The 23175-nt window shown below is 33.3% G+C and overlaps 1 long non-coding RNA gene across 1 annotated transcript; it reads right to left on the bottom strand.

Moving 5' to 3' along the window:
* Positions 1 to 393: 393 nt before the first annotated feature.
* Positions 394 to 16087, bottom strand: LOC140696420 (uncharacterized). The gene is made up of 3 exons (XR_012072724.1): positions 16026 to 16087; positions 11966 to 11998; positions 394 to 1475 (listed from the first exon to the last, which is right to left on the bottom strand). It is a non-coding gene; the product is annotated as an uncharacterized lncRNA (long non-coding RNA).
* Between the last annotated feature and the right edge of the window lie 7088 nt (positions 16088 to 23175).

Consider the following 23175-nt stretch of genomic DNA (forward strand, 5'->3'; position numbering starts at 1 on the left):
CCAGTGAAAAGATAAATGGGAAGACTACTTTTGATTTAATGATCAAAGAAGGCATTTCTGAGAAGATGATATTTGATTTGATATCTGAATAATAAAAATAAATCAGTCCATTACACAATTTTGAGGAGAGCATTCCAGACAGAAGGAGCACAAAGTGTAAAAGACCCTAAAGTGAAATTAAAATAATTCTCACATGTAGAGGAACAGAAAGAAAACAAGAATGGCAAGAGTAGAGTTGGACTCTACTTGAATTAGGATTTTAACACTGGAAATGGAATGGAGGTTAGATTTGTTTTGAGGACAAAGTTGAAGAACTTGTTGATGGGTAAGATTTAAGGAACGAGAGAAAGAGGGGTATCAAAATAACTTCTGGAATTATTTGTCTTGAGTAACTTGGGAGCTAGAAATGGCATTTATTGAGATAGAGAAGGCATAGGAGAAGCAGGACTTTTTGTGGGGGTGGGGAAGATAATCCAGAGTTTTCCATTGGCCATAAAAAAGATTGAAAAAGCCATTCAAAACCCAGAGAAGCATTTATGTATAAAACCATGCAAGTAAGAGGAGCAGTCAGTGCTATGCATGCAGCTTGGTGAGCTGTTGGCATTTGATACTTGTAAGTCTTGAAGAGTAGTACCTCCAGGTATAGAATACATCCAGGTATATAGTACATATAGATGAGGGAGTTGTCCTCTGATGTCACTGCTTCCAGAATATGCTCTTTCCTTAAAGATCCCTAACTTTGAGCACAAATTACTGAACTATATTACTTGCTGTAGCTCCTCATTGTAGCCCTTTACAGATTCTCAGATTACTCTCCCAAAGATTTTAGGTCACAGTTTACTATCTCTCTCTCTAATACTATTCTTGTCACAATTATTGTAATTTGGAATATTGGCATAGACAATCCTTCCCATACCTTAGCTTCAGAACTTTTTTGCCTGAATAATCTTCATTTAACCTACATGCTTGCAGTGTCACCATCTAGATCTTATAACCCCCTCCATAAACTCAAATTCAAACTTTCTATTCCCCAAACACCATTGTCTAGCTTCCTAATGGTTCCTCTCTATACATGGAGTCCAACAGTTCTTTCAGTAATATTTGATTTATTTTTCTTCCTTTTCCCTCCAGACCTCTCATAATGATGGTCCTTTTCTTCTGTATAGTCTTTACTCATTTATCCTCTTCACTCTTCATATTTCTTGCTTGGCAAACTCTAGACACAAATTAAATCCAACCCTTTTCTTACTTTATACCTGCTGCTGGGCAAATGAATATGGCTGAAAATAAACAACCATGCTTACATGTTTCAATTTAAATTCATAGCCATTAAATTCAAGTGCCCTCTGGGCAGCCTGCTGAATTTCCATTGCCAAGTCATTCTTCCACAGTCCAGACAACTTTTTAACACCTCCTGTATCTTCCAACTTTCAGCACCTCTATCTTCCTTCTTTCTTAGTTGATAACCTTGATTTCTGTTTCATTGGAGAAAAAAAATGTATCAGTATAAAAGAATTTGGACCTCTCCAACAGTAAATCTACCAACCTCCCAAATCTAGCACTGATATACTCTGCCAGCTCCTCTGTTACTACAGATAATTCTACATACTCATGGGAAAGGCTAACCCATTCATTTGTGCACTGAATCTCATCCCTCACCCTCTAGCCTATTCAAAGAGATTACCTCAGAAATTGTCCTCTCTTCTGTGTTATTATTTTTCCCTCTTACAAATTAATATTAATTTGTAATATTTGGAACATTAACTTACTTTTACAACTGTTTTCTTAATAAACATCCTCCTCTTTGAGCCTACATCCTCCTTCAGGTATCACCCATATTTCTGGTGACCTATTCCACAAAATTCCTTAAAACAGCTCTCTGTACTCCCTGATTTCACTTCTATTTTTCCATTCTATCTTTTCTCTTCTTGCTTTATTAAGATACAAAGTAACTATAAGTTTTGATTTTTTAAGATTCTGCATATAAGTGAGAGCCTGCAGTGTAGTTGACCCTTGAATGACAGAGGTTTGAATTGCACAGGTCTACTTATACACAGATTTTTTTTTCAATAGTAGATCCTACAGTTCTATACAGTCCATGGTTGTTCGAATCCATGGACTTGGAAGCACACATAGGAAGGAACCTGATATGGAGGGCTGACTATAAGTTATGCACGTATTTTCCAGTGCATGAAGTGTCAGTGCCCCAAATCCTTCTTTGTTCAAGGGTCAACTGTATTTGTCTTTCTTGTCTGACTTATTTTACATAACATAATGCCCTTCAGGTCCATCACTGTTGTGGCAAATGGCAGAATTTCCTTCTTTTTTATGGCTGGGCAGTATTCCATTGTATGTGTAACCATATTTTACAAAATCTATTTAGCTGTTGATGGATACTTAGGTTATTTCTATGTGTTGACTGTTGTAAATAATATGAATCATGCAGGTGCAGATAACTCTTAAAGATACTGTTTTCATCTTTTGTCTTTTTGATGATAGACATTCCAACAGGTGTGAGGTGGTATCTCATTATGATTTTGACTACCTTTCCCTGAAGATTAGTGATGTTTAGCATCTTTTCATGTACCTGTTGACCGTTTCTATGTCTCTTTTGGAGAAATGTCTATTTAGGTCTTATGCCCATTTTCAAATTGGTTTTCTTTTTTCTGTTGAGTTGTATAAGGTTCTTGTATATTTTAGATATGAACTTTTTATCTGATACATTGTTTGCAAACATTTTCTCCCATTCCACAGGTGACCTTTTCATTTTAATATTCCTTTTGCCATGTGAAAACTTAGTTTGATATTTGATGTCGTCCCATTTATTTATTCCTGCTTTTACTTTTAATGTCATATCCCAAAAAACACTGTCAAAACCAATGTCAAGGAGCTTTCTCCCTACATTCTCTTTTAAAAGTTTTACAGTTTTAGGTCTTACATTTCAATCTTGAATCCATTTCAGATTGATTGTTGTGAGTAATGTGGGGTTCAGTTTCATTCTTTTGCATGTGAATATCCAGTTTTCCCAACACCTTTTATTGAAAAGACTGCCCCTTTCCCATTGAGTATTCTTGACTCCTGTGTTCACTGTTAGTTGACCACATATGCATGGGTTTATTTCTGGGCTCTTGATTCTCTTCTGTGAGTTTATATGGCTATTTTTATGCAAGTAACAAACTGTTTTGATTACTATAACTTAAAGTATAGTTTGAAATTAGAAAGTATTATTCCTCCAGTTTTGTCCTTCTTTATTAATATTGCTTTAGCTATTCAGGGCCTTTTGTGGTTCCATATGAATTTTAGGATTTTTTCCTACTTCTGTAAAAAAATGCATTTGGAATTTTGGTAAAGGTTGCACTGAATATATAAATGGCTTCAGGAAATATAGACATTTTAACAATATTCTTCTGACCTGCAAACATTGGATTTTCTTTTGAAATTTCTTTGAACAGTGTCTTATAGTTTTCAGTGTACAAATCTTTCACCTTCTTGGTTAAATTTGTTTCTAAGTATTTTATTGTTTTTGATGCTGTTGTAATTAAGATTTAAAAATTTCTCTTTCTGCTATTTTACTGTTAATGTATAAGAATGCAGCTGACTTTTGCATATTGATTTTGTGTCATACAGTTTTCCTGAACTAGTTCTAACAATTTTTTTGTGGAATCTTTAGGGTTTTCTATATGTAAGATCATGTCATCTGCAAATGCAGACTTCACTTATTTCTTTCTGATTTGTATGCCTTTTATTTCTTGTGGGGTTTTTTGATTGTCTGTTTTGGGGTTTTTTGCCTAATTGTTCTTGCTAGGACTTCCAGTTCCCTGTATCAGCAGAATTGCTCATGGGGCTAAGAATGGTGCCCTCTCAGGATCTTCTAGGGTACAGACAGGAGTGTCACCTGACTCATTCCTGTTGTAATACTATTGTTTGTGGACTGCAGCTGGGGCAAGCTGGAGCCTAGTTAGGGCCCTTTCAAAATCTACAGTCTGATAGAATTTGGAGGATTTACCTCTTTGGGGCTGCCAGACCAAAGCAGAGAGGGGCTGGAACTGGTTCACAGGCTACTTCAGGTTCCAGAGTGGGGACCAAGATCTGTGTACCTATCGCTCAATATACAGGTGGGCATGACTCCTACTGGGTCTCTTGGCCTATGGTTCTGGTGACAGAATCAAGGTTAAATAGGGCTTCAGCTGTGCCCTCAGGCATACAGCGATGTTTCCCAATTGATAGCCTGGAACAAGACTAGTGAGTTACACACGGAGCTACAAGCCTACCTTTCTCAAATGGCTTTCCTTAGTCTTGGACTGCACCATGGTTTCACAGTCTCCTACTTGGATCCCCCAAGCTCCAACAAAAGTGCTTTTGTCTATGGATGGATGCCAAATTATTGTTCTTGGGGGGCAGATGAGTGAGGGACACCTTATTTAGCCATCTTCCTGACATCACTCTCCATTCTCTATTAAATCAACTCCAGTCATATTTCTTCTACCTCCCATCTATAGACACAACTCTTACTAGAATCATCAGAGACCTTCAATTACAAAAATCAGTGAGTAGTTGATAACTTTCTACTTACTGAAACTTGACTTCTGGACATCACTATCTTTAGAGTTTTCTAAATTACCAGTACTCCTTTTCTGTTTCTTATACTAATTCCTTCTAATTTCCACTTGTAAACTTGGAATATACTGGGACTCAGTCCTTATCTTAGCTTCTCTTGTTTACACTAATTTTGTCTTTAAATATCCTTTGTGTACTGCAAACCACAAATTTATATCTTAACTCTGGATTTCTTTCCAGACTCTAGATTTGTATATACAGCTATTTTCTCAACATCTTTATATTCACAGCTAAAAAAGTTTAAAAAAAAAAAACCTTGAACTTAATATGTTGAAAAAAAAACCTGATTTTATTGCAGATTAGCTCTATCCAATCTATATTCCATCTCAGAAAATGGCAGTACTATTCCTTCAGTAGTTCTGATCAAAGACATTGGAGTTATTTTAACTGCTCTCTTTCTCATATACCAAATCTAAATTACCTTCAAATTCTGTCTTAACTCCCAATTATGCCAAGAATATTACCAATTCTTACTTTACTCTCCCCCTTGTCCAAATAATTATATTTTTGCTTGTAGTATTTTTCAGTATGTCCTATTTGGCTTCCCTATTTTCCACCCTTGCCCTCCTGTTGTTCTTAAAGTAGTAACCAAATTAACCCTCTTAAAACTTAACTTAGGACATGGCACTTTTCTTCAATAACTCCATAGTAAAACCAAAGTCCTTAGAATGGTCCACCAGTCTCCTCACTGTTTCTGTTCCCTCTCTACTGTCATTGTCCACCATGGTGCCTCTTGCTTGTTCTGCTCCCACCACCTGGACCTCCTTTCTATTCGTTAGACAGGTGAAGCATGCTCTCATCACCAAGCTTTTGGAATTTCTCTGGTCCCACTTCTTCAAATGTTTCCTGGTTTATTTCTTCACTTTCTTATTGTTATCTTGCCAGAAATTTCCTCCCTGAGTACCTTATATAAAATGACCAGTCTCACTTACCATACATCCTAGAATTCCCTATTCTCCTTAATGCACTTTGTTGGTACTTACACCTCTTATTATTACATCGACTATCATCTTTTTTAAATGTTTCGCTATATTTACTCCAAGCTATAACATTAGTTCCATGAGGGGAGAAATCTTGTCTGTTTTATTCACGGTCATATTCTTAGTGCCCGGAAGAGTTCCTGGCACTTAGTGGACATTTCATAAATCTCTTTGAAAGAATGAATATATGTGGATTTTAAAGCCATGAGATTAAGGCAGTATTTCCTAAACTTGTGTTTAAAACATTGGGCTATCTCTTAGAAATTTTAACTAAATAATTATTTAACACAGCCAGAACTGTGTATTTATGATTCTAGGTTGATTCTAGGATATTTTAATATGGAGAATTGAACAGAGAAGGAGAATCCAGACATGGAACCTGTAATTGATTATATTTTGTGACATCATCCGAAAATTAAATGCCTTTTAAAAATATGTACAACTTGGTGACAGACTGGATTCCCAAACTTAAAAGTTAGTTTCTGGTATAATGTATATAATAGCATTTTAAAAACTATTTAAGATAATTTTTATTTTACTTTTGTCACTGTACAAATTAAGCAGTTAAAACAGGTGAATAATACTTAAACATTTATACAAGTTAATATCAAATAATGTATTTAATACTTCACAGTTTTATTTTTAATTAAGAACAATTCAAATGAAGTTTGAAGTTGAATCAGATCTTAACTTCAAAAATCACAGATATGTTTACTTTCATATTTAGAGAGCATTATCTAGACATTCAAAATAACATCCAGCATTCTAAATTGTTATGCAGTTTAATGAGCTTTTTACCCTAATAGAAAATGAGAAGCCACACTTAGAGAAAGGAAAAAGAATAACTTACCTAATGTCACAAAGCAACATTGCAGGTAGACACAGAATAATTATTTCTCTAAAATAGTCTTCCATTTGTCACCTGTGTGAGATTTACTGTCTGAAATTCATAATTACGAGATAGACAGATTGGTCGATCGATTGATCTACATCCATCTATCTACCTACTTACCTCTTTTTTTCAATTACTCAGTTTTTAGATTATGGGGTAAAAATGGTTATAATTGCCTGTCAGCTGAGTCACCATAGCTTTATGTTAGAGCAAACGAGTGGTGGCAGCAGGGACAACATTATAATTCCATATATTCCATACTGTTTCTCCTTTCCTATAAATTTCAGTTAAGCAGTTCTCTGTTACCACAGCCCAACTGCTAATTACGTGTCAACTCAGAAAATATATTCCAGGCAATGTGAAAGTAGTCCACTCACAGCTGCTAATCTTTTGTAATATACAGGTGATTCAAAAATGTAGACTTTGTAGAAGTCTTGCAGATATCTTCCAAAGGAATGATGATGCATTAATTTTTACCAGGACTCTTGTTTTTTTATTCTTAAAAATTAATAATCCTATCAGTTTCTTTTATTTAAATCTATAATTCTTTAAAATTATTTTATTTTGTTTTTTATTTTTTAAACATTTTTTATTGAGTTACAGTATTTTACAATGTTGTGTCTTTAAAATTATTTTAAAATACTAAACTCTCATACCTGATTTCCCTGAAAATAATTTGTGGCAGCTGTATCTGTAAATGTTCCTTGTATAAAATGTGATTACATTATTAATTTAGCCTAGCTTATATTAAGCTAGAGGGCCTCTGAAATAATACTTAGCTAGCTGGCTGTTACTAATAATAATTGATTTGAGGTTTATCTCTACATATTAAATTCAATTTTTAAAATATTTGTTGCATTTTATTTTAGTTTACTATTTATGGATTATAAGCCTCATATGAATTCATGTAATACATCAACATTGATTAAATTGTAGAATGGAATTATGGGAAATGAACTTTCATTTCCTCACATTCATTATATACTTTTTCCATTTATATCATACACTGATGTTGGTTACTCCAGAGTGTGCTTAAGTGCACTTTTATTCATTTAATTTATACAAATGCATTTTTTTCTTCTTGTCAATTTTTTTCATTATTACCTGCATCTTTTAAAAAAATTTACAGTTATTCATACGTATAAAATTACCCATAATTCTGAATAGAACAACTCATATTTGAAGCAATTCAGAGCCTTTGAAGTTTGTATAAATGAATGAAATATTTTCAATTCTTGGTTAGTTCTCTACAGAAAGAAGTTTTATTTATCCATGATTATATCTTTACTAAACATATGAATACAAGCACCTCAAAATCAACTGGCAAAAACATTTGAGTCAGTAGTATCATGAAGCCCCTAGGTATTTACAGAGATTGATACTTTCTTATGCCTATTGTTTGTGAGATAAGGTTGTCCAGAGCATCTTCTTAAAATGCACACTTACTATAAAGAAGGGAAAAATATTGCTTTGGGTTTCCTCATCTAGATATGGACTTATTTGAAACTTGAAGTTATTGAAAATGATAATTTTGGAATGTAACCAATTTGTATAAGCAGACAAAATAGTTTTTAGAAATTCACTGCCTCCTGTCCTACTCTGTTTTAGGATGACTCTCCTCAGTATACTCACCCTCTATGATTCTGTCACAGATTTATTTCTACCTTGCAAAAATCTGCCCGCACTACTCAAGCCATATTTCAGTGAGTCTCCTGTTTTCCTAACTGTAATTGATACTTCTCTTCTTTAGTTTTGCTTCCTATCACACTTTGGCTTTGGAATTGCTCTTACTCCATTCGCTTACTATTCATATTTTTCTTCCCCATTGCAAATTAATTAAGGTCAGCACCAAGTTGTATTTATCTGGGAGAACCCACAGCACTTAGTCAGGTAATTTGTCTGTAGCAGACACTGAATTCTGACACTTAAATAAATGAATATCCCATGCTAAAAATCATTTGAGCTTTTGTCTTATATTTTCTTAAGACTTTGGTAATAAAATGGATTTTGCTGAAATAATATTTATTATAGTAACACTATAATGTTTACTTGTAAGAACATTTTATATTAAAGAAGTTGAATATTATCAATTTTTTGAAAATAAGCATACACATCTTTGTATCTTCATATAATGTACATAATATCTTTCATTTACTCTCCTTATGGATAAAAACAACATCTCTCGAAACCCATTTCTCTGTAGAAGTTTCACTTTTTTCCTCAAAATAGAAGGACTATCTAAATTTGTATACTGCCAACTATGTCTTATTATTAAAAACTTCTTCCCTTTTAGGTATCCCTTTGGATCCTAATATTAATTTTTTAATCACTGAAGTGTGGTCACTCACAGTGATTTCAGGGTTGCGCTTTTCTCTCAGCCAGATGTTCATTCTAAAATCTTTTTTCTTTCTGTGTTTATACATATTAATGAAATGGAGATTTTAAATTGGGTATCCAAACCATTAAATAAAAAATACGTATATAGAGTTGAAGTAATGAGGTTTGAAATTAAAATTATCTAGGTCTAAAGGATTTACTTTACTTTCATATGAAAAGGAAAATATTATGAAAATCTCAAAGTATGAAAGTTGACATCATATAAGTGAACAGGAATTATTTCTCCAAATTTACACTACTTGTGTAGAATTTTCCTGGTTTCCTCTGAATTTATTTTCACATTACATCCCTTACTATAATTATTAAGAAGAGTAACACCACTTTCTGTATTGATAGAAAGTCTTAATGTATTCTTTCCACTTAGATTTGCAGATTTTTTTTTGCTCAACATTTTTTTTTAGATTGCCTAAAAATATAATCCATATGCTGTTTTAGTTTAGTGGCATTAGAAAATTATGCATGAAGTGGCTGCAAGTATGTGACTAAAATTAGATTCAAATATTCACTGTATCTTTCATCAGATTTATACATAAAGAAGTTCTTTTTAATTCTGTGTAAAAATTCTAAAAATGCTTTTATGATATATATGTCACTTTGGGCTGATGGGCTATTACTATAGAACTGATGTCTATTTTTGAGATTAATAAAGTTCTCTGATTTTAGCATCAAAATTGCAGATTTTAAATGTTGAACCACAACGGTGTATCTTTAAAAGACAGTGAAAAATGGAATCCTTTAAACTTACATGTGCCCTTAAAGCTCCATAAATCATTCTTTTTTAATAAATAATTCAGTTCTAATTTTATTCACTTACACAAGAGAATAACCCCAAACCATTAATAGAGCAATTACTTTTTTTAATGAACTGAGTCCAGAATGTCTATAAAGCAGTCCTTTTTCTAGCAAAATTTCAAGGTATGCTTAATTAATATTAACTGAATAGATACTTTACTATCATGGGCTTCTTCAGTAGTAGGATTGTACTCTTGAAAAGGCAATTTTATGCAGCCAGAGTAGCAGGTAGTGGAGATAGCTTCTGTAAAGTTTTAAATTAGTGATTTATTTGATAAAAGAGCAAATAAAAGACATTAAATATTCTTGAAGTGAGAAAATTGAGAAATTGTAAGTGAAATAAATGCTTCTTTTTCCCAGTTCAATATTGGGAACTCAGTAATCTCTTTGTATTAAAGGTAATCAATTCATTCATCAATGCTCTTTAGTACTTGATTTTTTACCATGTCCTTTCTTCTAATTTCACATCTATCCATCAACCAAAGCTCCTGTGCTGAATTCTAGCCAGGTACCTAGTCTCATTATTTAAGAGGAAATGAGTTTAATGGGGATAGTTAGAATGAGAAAAATAATACTTAGATTACATAGGAATAGTAAGTGATGGGTCACAAGGATAATTTGTAATCCATATGCTTTGTCTAAAGGAGTGTGACAATCAGTATGTAGAAGTTCCTTGAGGTGGAAGGAATAAGGGTTTTGGTAACAGGCTAAGTGCAGTACCATGACCCTAGGCCAGGAAGTAAATCACAGTAGTACTCCAGCAAGTGGCTGAAGGTCTAGAGAGTAGAAGCCAGCCTCCAGTGAAATAGTTTAAAGGGAACAAATTAGAATTGTTCCAAGTCACTGGATTGATGTTCAATGTGGTATTCAAGCTCCAGAGAAATTAACATGCTAGATATGGGAAAATTAGGCCCATTGACAGTTAAAATAAACAACCTCAACATGTGAAATATGGGCAGGCTTGGTTAGAGCATAGGTGTCAAGTCCCTGCCTCTGGCAAGCAATATAATAGATTTACAAATTGATACAAAGACAAATCCTAATATACTTTCTAGAGAGACCTGTTAGATCTGCACTGTCCAATATGACAGCCACCAGTTACATGTAGCTATTAAGTTTAAATTAATTAAAATTAAAATTCAGTTCCTCAGCCATACTAGACATTCTGTTATCAGTTGTATTTTATGGCTTTGCCTACCATATTTTTCAGTATGAATATAGACATTCTATCTCTGAAGAAAATTTTCTTGCTATTTTAGGTGAAACACATTAGTAACACAATTTTAGATAGTCTGGGGCTGCCAAAGGTTAATTTTCATGAGTGAAAAAGAACTCATACTAACAGTAACCTATTGACAGCCAAAAAACAAATACAAGTGAAGCAATGAAAGAAAGTAATTAAAAAACTACAAATATAGCTGTTCATATTTCCAGGGAAAGCTGTTAGAGTATAAGCAATTTTTTTCTCAAAAATCACTTAAAAGAACAAAATATATGGTGAATCCATACAGTTAAAACAAATCTGAACATTGGAACCAAACAAGAAAGGATGCTGGAGTTAATATATCCAAAGCAGAAATAAAATAGACTGTAATGCTGTTTAGAACTTTATAAATTTAAGTTTTACTTTTTTTTTAAGGATATAGAAGCTTAGAGAAGTTGTTTCCAGGTAACAACTGGAAAATTACATACATATTTTAAAAACAAAATTTTTATATAAAAAGGTGTTTGAATGAAATAATTTTCAGTTAAGAATGAGCCCTTCCTAGATGAGTAGTAATTGCTCACTAGATGGATTTGCTGAGTTATGGGATAGGTGACTAGAGGATTGGATCTGCCATGGAAAAGGGGACTCTACAGGGAAAAGAGAAACCAGCAGAAGGTTAAAACCATTTGGGTTGGCATGATGGGTTGGAATTTAGTGTGTCCAAAGGGGAGCTATTATATCTTCTTGCTGAGACTTTCCATTGACTTTTGCTGAATACAGTGGTGGTAGTATGGGCGACTGGGGATCTTTTCCACAGAGAAGGGAGGAAAGGAGGGTGAGAGGTAGGTGGGAAGAGGTGTGGGGGACATGATCAATGACAATGCTTAGATACAATAGGGAGGGTTCTATGATATGCACAATATAAAATGTGCCCTCAAGACCTTTTAAAGCACAGGTGAACTTAAATAATTTCATTGTAACAAAGCCCTAATTCAGCAAAAGTCCCACTGAAATGAAAACAGCATCTCTTAGATTTTACAAAAGAAAGGAATTTTTATGTTCTGGAAAAATAATACTTACTTGAATCTCTTGTTTTTAAACAGATTATTCAGCCTAAATGTGAAAAAAAAATCAGATGTGTAAAGAGTGATTAAAATTAGACCCATAATCAAGACAAAAACAGCCATTAGAAGCAAACCTATAATTATATAGATGTAAAATAACTTATAAAATATTAAAGAAATTAGAAAGAAAATGGACAAAATAGATTAAAATGCAAGGATTTCAACAGATAAATGAAATTTCCAAAAAAAGACACAAAATAGTATCCTAGAACTGGAAAATGCAGTATCTGAAATTAGATTTAATGTTTAACAACAGACTGGTCAGAGCAGAAGACAGAAATAGTGAATACAAAGACAGGTAAAGACAGACCACTGAAGTGAGAGACCGGGGGAAAATAGCAAAAATAACAGCATAGAACAGCTAAGACATTGAGGGCAATATCAAACATTCTAACAAGTGTAGACCAGAATTTTTTGAGAGTTGAGAAAGAAAAAAGGACATGAGAACTGTCTGAAGAGATAATATTGGTGAATTTCCCATAGTTCAAGAAATTCAGAAACCTTAAGAAAAGAAACATAAATAAAATCATAACTTGGAACATTATAGGACAGTGCTGAAAACTGAATGAAATAGAAGAAGTTTAAAGCAGAGAGAAAACAAAGACATATTACCTTCAAAATAACAAAAATAACAATGATGAATAACAAAAATGATAAAAATTGGGAGAAAATAGAATAACCTTAAAAACAGAAGAAAAAGAAAACAATTTGCCTAGAATTTTTATACACAGCAAAAATAAATCTTCAAAAATCTACCCCACTTCATTCTCTTTTCCCGTGGGCAACCATGGTCCATCCTTTTGTTTTTATATGTTCTTATAAAAAGGATCTTATATCCAATATACATATTTCTATTGTATAGGATATTTGTTTTCATAATTTTTATTAAGCATTATGTTTTTAAGATCATTTTATGTTATACATGTACATCAAAGCTGTTGATTCTAGAAGTCACACGATATGCTGAGACTTTGATTTACCACATTTTACCTATATGCTCTAAGTGACAGGTACACTGGTTGATGCCAGTTCCCTCCCAAAGCAAATAATACAGTGGTATATATTCTTTTGTGTGTCCCAAAGTGGGCCTGTGTAAAAAATTCTTAAGGCCTTTGTGTGTCCCAAAGTGGGCCTGTGTAAAAAATTCTTAAGGAAATATTTCTTAAGGGATGGCTAAAAAATTACACATATTTGAAAATAAAATTAATTAAAACATATTTAAAAATAAATCATAATAAAATTACACTTAAATCTACATGATTGAAAAATACAGCCTGACAAAACTTGTGGTTCAGCTAAAACAGTGCTCAGAGTAATTTACAGCTCTAAATATATTTCTTTGGAAACATAAAATACAAAATTAAATGAGCTAATCAGACACTACACAATTTTGAAAAATAGACAAGCAAGAATAGGCTAAAAAAAGATGATAATGTTGGTCATAGGGCAAAAAATAATGAACAGATAATAAACAATTTCAAAGACGACAAAAAATGAAACTTTAATTTTTTAATAAGAAAACTAGAAATATGATAAAGATCATCAAGAATAAAAAAGAAGACACAGGTTACAAAACAGATTAAAAGGAGGATTTAAGTACAAAATAACAGAAACTAATAAAAATGTAGCATGAGCAAGACTAAAAATATGAGTGGAATCAATTAATTTATTTGAAAAGGTAAGGCCACAATTAAAGGCAAAGGACATAGAAAATTTGAACAGACAAATATGTATTAAAAAATTTTTGCATGTTAGTAAAAGATCCCTTCTTTGTAAAAAAATAAAATAAAACATGAGGCCCAAAGTGTTACAGGTGAATTCTACCAAATGTTCAAGAAATAGTTAATTATAATGGTAAATTTATATTATATAATACATTTATATTAAATAGTATAATACTAATTTTTTAAAATTTTATGCCAGAAAAATATAATTTTATAGCAAAAATTCATTAAAGTAGAAAATAGAAATTGTATATTGATAGTATCTTAATTTTCCACCCCAAATAGACCTCAATTCAATAATTTTAATGTAGCAGTGATATTGTTACCTTTGTATAAATTTATAAATTTATAAATATACAAAATTTATACTTTGTATAAATGTATAAATACATTTTAAGCTGTTACTGTATTTTGTCATCATCAATCCATACTTTCTAATTTTTTTCTTAGCATTTTATTCTCATATACTGTACCACTACTATATAGAAAAGCTATTGATTTTTACTTTGCCTTTAATTATCCTACGTTTTTATTCATTTATTTGACTTGCATTCCAGGTGTAAAAATGAATCATTTCTAAATATTAAAAATCTTTTCTCACTGAAGTTTTTATTTGAAAATATTGTTTACTTATACACCTGCATTTGTTACACTGACACACAATTAAATGATGATAGTCCCTATTTTCTTTTTGATAATAACAGTATTTCTGTTGTTTCACTAGTAAGAATTCAAATATTGTTTTCAGATAATTTTTTGGTTAACATACAATTCTGTTAACTTTTCAGAATTTCAAAAATTAGTCATGCTTATGTGTATCAGTCATTTATTTCATCTAATGATTTGTGTAATTTTTTCTTTGAGCCTATACCTAATTCTTTTTTTTTTACTACTTTTTTACTATTGGTATTCTACAATATATTAGCTTATCATTTATGAAATAGTTTATGTATTGTTATATATTATACAGTATATACAGATAAATTATATACAGTGTTTGTGTAGTTTTATAGTACTACTGTAACAAATTACTACAAATGTAGTGATTTAAATGACATAAGCTTATTATCTTATAGTTTTGTAGGTTAGAAAACTGACACAGGGTCTCAGTGGGCTAAAATCAAGGTTTTGGCAGGGCTGAATTCCTTTCTGGAGGTTCTAGGGGAGAATCTGTTTCCTTGTCTTTTTTAGTATTATCAGATTTTAGTATTATTACATCCCATAATTACCTAGGAAAGTTTTTAAAATGTTGTGTTTGGGTATCTTTTGTTTGTTTGTACATTTCTATTTCTCTTTCCTAGGCTCACGTACCCACCCACCTACTTTCATATTTGTTTATGTTCTCAAATTTAACATGTCTAAAATTGAACCCTTGATTTTTAAGACTTTCAAATCAGGGAGTAGAAGTTATCCATCATCTTCCCCCAGAATTCTGTGCTTGAAGTAGCTTTACCCATCTGGAAGTGGGTCTGAAATTAAAACTTTCAAAAGAAAGCTTGGTGTCTTCCAGCCATGAAATAAAATGAAAATCATGGTATAATCACACTGAACTGCACATTTAAGGAGAAGGTGAATAATTTACTCATTTATTTCCACAAATGTTTATATCTCCCTATTCTGCACCTAGCATGGTGCTATTATAAAGAAATGTCAGGATTTGATTTCAGTCTCATGCCATCAAAGTGATCTCTGTCTAGTGGGCAAGACACACTCCAACACTGATGGTGACACCAGGCAGCAAAAACTATGGGAGAGACTTGTGAGAATTACTTGCTATTAAAGCAAAAAGCAAGGTTATCTAACCAGAGTGTATGAGAGCAGTATCAGGAAAAGCACATTTTATTTTGACTCAATAAAGACACTGTACTCTCCTCTAGTCATAAAATAAGTTATTGAACACACAATTTTTAAAATGATAAATCATAGCTTAACGGTTAAAAACAACTAGAAAAGCCAACAGCTTTGGTTTAAGTCTCAACCTCACCAATTAACTAGCTTTGTGAGTATAGGCAGCTTAATAAACTTCTTCATGCTTCCGCTTCAATATCAGTAAAATGGTGATAATAATGGAACCTTATAGGATTGTTAAGAAAGTACCCAGGAAATAGGAAGTTCTATTGAGTTGATCCCTGTTGTTCTTAAATAAGTAACTCAAACATTTAGATCAAGGGAAAGAATAGGAAGTGGAAGGAGCAAAGCTTAGATTTAAAATCATATTAAGGAATTCAGAATTTATCTAAGTAGTCTCCTCTTATTATAGTAAATGTCTAACCTTCTCCTAACTAGCCTTACCTGTTTGGAATGGTCTCTAGATCGATGTGTAAAAATATATTCATACAGAAAGAGACCAGGAAGGACATGACATCATAATACAGTTTTCTTAAAATTCTAGAGGAATTCAGTAGAAGCAGAACTCTCTCTCAGTTAACAGTGAACTGTTTTCTTTTAGTTAACTGGCATTATTTTAGGATTTTTCTTTATTTCCCTGCCAGTCAATAACAGAAATAGATTTTAGTTAATCATATAGGGTGATTTATATAATACACTGATGTCCATATGGCTCACTTCAAATTTCAATAGTGGTTTCATTTTAAGTTTTATATTTTCCAACAGTCTAAGGCAGCAGATGAACCCTTCTCTACACGAATTTTCTGAAATTGTTCTAAGCAGACATGCCCTCTTTCGTCCAGTTGTCTGAGTAGCTAGCATATGACTGTGTAGCTGCGGAGCTTGGCTAATTAGTGCATTGTATTGAGTCAGGGCTGGCTTCCCACGTGGGGGCTCTTGGCTCTGCTCTGATTCACATCCGCAGGCTGCAATCTGCCCCACTAGGAGTCTGACAAATGGCATATTACTGGTCAGAAAAAGGGCCCTGGCAAGGTAGTGTGAGTGCATTAGTACAAATCTGTCACCATTACTGAAGGAAAGAAAAAATCACCACCCATGAGTGCTACTGGTGTATGAGTACCATTGTCTGTATTTATGAAAGGCAGCACATTTGGGCCCACATCCAACTATTAAGTTTCTTTGTGACCTTCTAGTTCTCACTCTGGGATCAGAAATGGCTGGTTTCATTTGAAATTACTGACTCACGAGCATAATAAACTTTATGTCCTTACCATTCTAAAAAAGAGAGAGAGAATATTAGTCTAAACAGCCCTGTCCTCAATTTTCAATCTGGAGGGAGTGGCAGATATTGGATCTTCAGTGGATAAAAGGCATTTCCCTTAGTATTTTGATCTTTTAGTGAGCGCCGCATCTTGTCAAGGCTATTAAATCATGTAATGACCAACTTCCAGCTGCCCTGTACCTCTGAAATATTGCTCCTGAAGAGGTTATGCACAATTATCCTGTGCTGGGATATTTGGAAATCTCCACATCCTTCCCAAATTATTTTCTCATTCACACACACAGAGTACAGAATAAATGTAATTGTTATGAGAAATAGATATAGTAGAAACTGTCTTCATTTAGCTGTTTGGGGACTATGGAGACTAAGAAAACCTGTTTGTATTTGTAACTTTTTTTTAATCTGAAAAGTAGACTCTTGTATTACGCAATTTACAGAAACAATCTACTGCAGCTCAAGTTTCACTAGTTACATCTTTCTAAAAAGAAAGGTGAATTGTAAAATTTTATTAAATTTGATTTATCTTACATACAGTTAGCAATGGCATGTTTTAATGTAATGGCTTTCCATGTAAACACTTCACCTGAAAGACAGTAACTTCATTGAACATTTACTGCGAAGCCCACAGAGGCTTGTGACTGTATCTCTAACGTGTTGGTTGAACAGTGGTAATGGCGTCGTTATTTAGAGCTACCGTTTTATATTAGGATTCTTCAGAAAGGGATACTACCCTTTAAGTTCTTTAGAGCCCCTATTAGAAAAATTTTCAGTGTAAAAACAGAAAACACAGCAAATAGCAGGTCATTTGTGGTGATAACTACAAGCGGATTGTCTGACATCTTGAACTTCAAGGATTAGCGGTGATGTCAGAATGTGCACCTGAAGGAATCCCCTGCTTTACATTGTGGCCAGGACTGTGCGGAGTGTTCAGCTAAGTTAGATCATTAATGAAAACATAGTGGATCTAGTGTTAAGTGTCTTCAGCAGCCATAACCAATGAGTTGCCAAACAGCTGACTTTTTAACTAACTGGGTCATGTATGGCAATTCATTTAACTCTTTGATACTTAGTTTCTGCATCTGTTAAAGGGTTTGCGTGTATGTATGTATTCTGTGCTGACAAGACTGTATGAAAGGACTAACACTGTGAAATGTGGAGTCAGATATGTGAGTTCAAAACCCAGATTTGTTGTCATTCAGCTGTGGATCTTGTGTAAGTAATGGTATTTTTGTGCTCAACTTGTTCACTTGTAAAGTTGAAGCAGTAATAGTACTTATTATTATTTAAGATTGCTATGTACATATATACACGTAGACATATGTATAGACACATACATAATGATGAGGACTGTATCTGGCATGTAATAAACTCTATAAGAGTATTAGTTGTTGTTATTCTGAAGTAATAATTTAGATGCCTCTAAATTAGAAATCAGTATCTGTCAATATAAAGATCAAATTCTTGGGGAAAAAGTCCTGTATTGTTTATTTTTTCCTTCACCCAGTGTGCCACAGTGCTCAGCACAGTCATTACTCAGTAATACTTGTGAATCATTTAAGTCTCACTTTTACTGTGTTTATGAATATGTGGAATTAGAATCCCTTAATTTCATGATGTAGGCTAATAGTAAGTATGGTGGATAAAATAGATGGTGAAGAAGGCCCTACTATTGCAATCCAGGAGGCAGGTCACTGCTTCACCATTTATTCTAAGTGGGCCTCCGAGGTAATATGGGGAGCCAGTAAGACAACATTGTTCTAACACAGAATTTCTCCCTATGCCACAGGCCTGGGGAATTCACAGCCGTACAACAGGGCTTCCAAAAATCATAGACTTTCCATGCGGTTGATCTGGCCACAGCCTACCACATGACATGAGAGGACCTTGATAATAGGATTGTTCCTACCTCCCATCCTGACCTACCACACTGCACACAAGACCTTATATTCCACCCACACCAAACTACTTCTGTTTCTCCAAATGCCATGTGCTAACATGCATCTATGACTTTGCACAAGAGATTTGTCTACATGGTAAATCCTTTCAACATCATTGTTTACCTCCGGTTTTCCTTTAATACTGAGCTCAAAACTCATCTTCTGCCAGCTTCCTGACCCCAGACGTGTCTCAGCATCTGATGTGTGTCTGCAGCATGAACTGTATAATTGTTGGTTGTTCAGCTCGAAGCCTAGAATATTTTCAGACTCTTAAGTTTTCTTTCTTTTATGTCTATCACTCCAGACTTATTTTAGTATAAAGCACAGAATTGGTACTCAATAATACAAATTCTGAAGCCAGAATGTCTATTATAAAATCTTGTCTCTGACAGTTACTAGCTGTGACATGTTAGTAAGTGTCCTAAGCACTTAGCCCGTTTCCATGTATGTAAAGTTGGGATAGTAATAGTGTAAGTTCAGATATGGAAGGGACTTGAGACAGTGTCTTGCACATTGTATACACTATATAAAAGTTTACTGTTATTATTACTATTACTAAATAGCTATTCTTGCCAAGATGAAGACCAAGTATATATACAGAAATGTAGAAGCCTTGTAGTTGGGACAAGGACCTTACGGTTAGGTAAAATGAAGTATTTCCTTATAAAAAGTGTAGTCATTATATGGTGCGTTATGACTATATATTACAACTATAAATTAAAATCAAATTAAAAAATTTAGGTTAATTTATGACAACCAGAATCATAATGGACTATTAAAATGTAATTTTTAGTTGTCAAAAATTAGGCTTATCTTTACTACCACTGGCAGAAAAATACATAGTATATTAGACGGAACTAATGTGACTAGTCCCTATGTGTACTATGGGCCATATACACATATGCATAGTATACATGCTACACTGGTCACTGACATGACTTAGCACAACATTTCTTCTGTTTTATTGTGTCATGGCTTTGGTGTAGCTGCTTTAACACTTTGGATTTAGATCATTTCAAGAACATTCAGAGGGTAGAATGTCACCTAATGAATCATTAATACTGCTGTAGCAGCATGATTTTCCATTATACTTTCTTCCTGAATGGTAACCTGACTTGACCTTAATGAGTTTGGGAACTAATAGAATCATAGCTCATCTGTCTGTACATATGATAATAGGGATAGATGTACATAGACCATTTCTTCCATTTCATCAGCAATGGAATGGATCCATTTGGTGATAGCCATTAAGATGAGTAGATATATGCTACAGTCAATCACTCATGGGGCTCCACGCAACTTTCTTCCTCAATTATCTCTGTGTGAAATAGGTAGTTCCTTTACAAACAGAAAACTCAAGGCAGTTTTTAATGTTACCCAGTATAAAGAGACTTAAAATATGCTATTGGGAGACAGCTATAAGTTAAGTATTTTCTTTAAAAAATACTTTAAAATATCACAGGCTATTCTAGGTCAAATTCTTCAAGGAACAGATACTAAGATGTGCTTGTAGATCATTTATTGGGATATGTTGTCTGCAACAAACCCTTTAAGAGAATAGCAGAATGGGTAGCAAAAGAAGCACGTGTAATGCAGTTGTGCAAAGGCCTTAGCTGATCCGAAGATACTATAATCATACGGGGTGTCCTTAAGCTGGCATGGCCTTTCAAAGAGATCTGAAATTAAAGGAAGAAAACTGGGATTCATACCCAGGTATCACCCAATCATTGAGGACAAGGTGCCCATGGAGAGATCATAAAATTTAATGAGGTCCCTCAGAATCAGAATTGAGGCATCAGCAGCCAACATTTCGGGAATCTGAAGAAATAGGAGACATGGGTAGCCCATCACAACATCTGTACATGCAGAAATCTCCAAATATCAGCCCTAACTGTATATAGTACAGTAAACTTTTGAGTACAACTGTGAAGTCTTCCTTAGGGTTCCAAATCAAACCAAAAGGGGTGTGTGTGTGTGTGTGTCTGTGTGTGTGTGTGAGAGAGAGAGAGAGATAAAGAACCAAAGGAAGGACAATTAGAATGTAAAGTTCCTATTTATAGAGAGAATATGAGAGAATAAGAAAATAAGAAAAGAAGCGTTTAAGCTTTGTTTAAGTAATCAATCAATTATTTGCTTTAGCTTTGGAGACTGGCTATCAGGACTCTCTAAAACAATAAAGTGTTTCTGAGAGGAATAAAAATTATAAGCAGTTGCAAATTATAGCCTTTTGAAAAATGTTAAAATACTATTTTAAATGGAAAAAAAATTCACATATGGAAAATACAATATTGAGTCACTCAATTAACTAAAAGTTAACATTAACTAAAAGTTAAATGTAAGAGAGATTGTGATAATTCACAAATGTTATTTTTACAAAAACATCTATGTGCATATACACACATACATCTGTGTGTGTAATATTGTGTATGTGCATGGATGATTTGTACTAATCACACTGACAGTCCTGTTTTATACCATTTTCAATTTAATACATCAGTCAGTAAGAAAGCGAAGATCTTTTCATTTGATCATATATATGTGCCCTAGTGTATGTATCCATTCCCAAGTGTTTGTAATCTTTTATTTACTTGTAGTCTTTCTTTATAGTTGCTATTAATGTTGTTGATATCAGAGTTACAATAAATATCCTTGTAATTATATCTTACTTGATTCCATATATTTTTCCTGAGAATGGATTTCTAAAAGCGGCCATATTTGTTTATGTGGTTTTAACAATTCTTTTGAAACACATTTTAGATGAGCTTTTGAAGTTCCCACCATTTCCACCCTCACTGCTACTGTAGGAAAATGTCAGTGTTCCCTACCTTTTTTGTTTCAGAGTATTTCATATTTCTTCTTAAACCTTCTTTTCCATTTCCCATGCTTCTAAATGAAAAAAGGAGGAACCCCATTTTCTTAATTTGCATTGCTTTGATTACTGCTTATGCTGAACATCCTTCATTTGTTTATGGGTCACTGCATTTCATCTTTAGTGAATATACTTTGCCTACTTTTTAATTGTAATTTGTCTTCCTCTTAATTATTTTGAATTTTATTTAAATATTAAGGGTATTAAGTCATGGGTCTGTTGCTTCTTTTAAAATTTTATTTTCTAGTCATTTGTCTAAACTATTTAAGGCATGCATAATGTTTTTATCATTTATTTTTCTTATAAAGAATCTTTCATTTTTTATGTGGTCAAATGTCAGTATATTTTTGAAATAATTTCTGGTTTTGCTGTTATGTCTAGAAAGACCTCTGCTTCCTAGTTTTCTGTTCAGGATTGATTGGTGTTGGAACATATATGTATTATCTATTCTTTATTTAAAAAATTTTTTGAAATGCCAGCAGAATAAAAATAAGAACAAACATATTGCATTATTCTAAAATTAAGAAAAGCGTAAACTACCTACTAGAATATTGAAGAATTTCTTGAAACTATCAAGCTAATGACATCAGATTAATATGCGATTAAACAGAGATGAGAAGCCCCAACAAAATAAAAGCTAAAGAAAGATCTACCATCAGAGTCTTCTAGTGAAAGTCTTAGAATGACACTTGAGATTACAGAGGAGAGAAAAAAACAAATGTGGGTTTGGGAAGTGAATGAAAGAGTTTCTCACATGTTCTTAGAACAGTTGCTCCTGTGCTTAAGCGTAAATTTTCGTATCTGAAGGAGGGCCCTCTCAGTAAATTTGAGGATCTGCAGTGAGAGCATATTAGAGTGAACACTCGGGCCACAGAGACAAAAGGGTGATTTCTGTGTAAGTCTCAACCTTCGAGACAGACATAGTGGCCCTGAATTTAGAGTGCAGATCCCTTTCCAGTAGGAAAGGGTTGGCAAGGAAATCTGGCTGGCATTTACAATAGGCAGAATCCGCATAATCAGTATCTGCATGTAAGGCTTTCAACACAGTAAATTTCACATGTGTTGAGGAGGCTTCTCCAGGTTACCATTGCTGCTGAATCTATGCCCTCATGTGATTGACAAGAATTGACAATTTTTGAAGAAAACCAACACTATGAAATGGCAAAACTAAGTTGCAGAAATAGTGGCACTGAAGTACTAAACATTTTTGGAATATTTAATGTTTTACATACATTTACATTAGAGAGATATTAGAGGATATCAAATCCCAAAATAGACTATATAGAAGGAGCCAAGAACTTCAGGAATTAGGAAGACCTCTCTCCTCCAAGATTGCTATATTTTAAAAATCTGTGTTTCCTTTTCACTTTTCATTGTTTAACATGATAATCTTTAATAACATTGATATTTAAGATATGTGATAGGCATCTAATTGTATTTTATTTTAACTTTTAACTTGTTTGTGCAATGGTGTCTGCATCTGTATTCTACTCCATTTATTACCCA

The sequence above is a fragment of the Vicugna pacos genome, chromosome 5 (assembly GCF_048564905.1).
Source record: "Vicugna pacos chromosome 5, VicPac4, whole genome shotgun sequence".
NCBI classification, from domain to species: Eukaryota; Metazoa; Chordata; class Mammalia; order Artiodactyla; family Camelidae; genus Vicugna; species Vicugna pacos.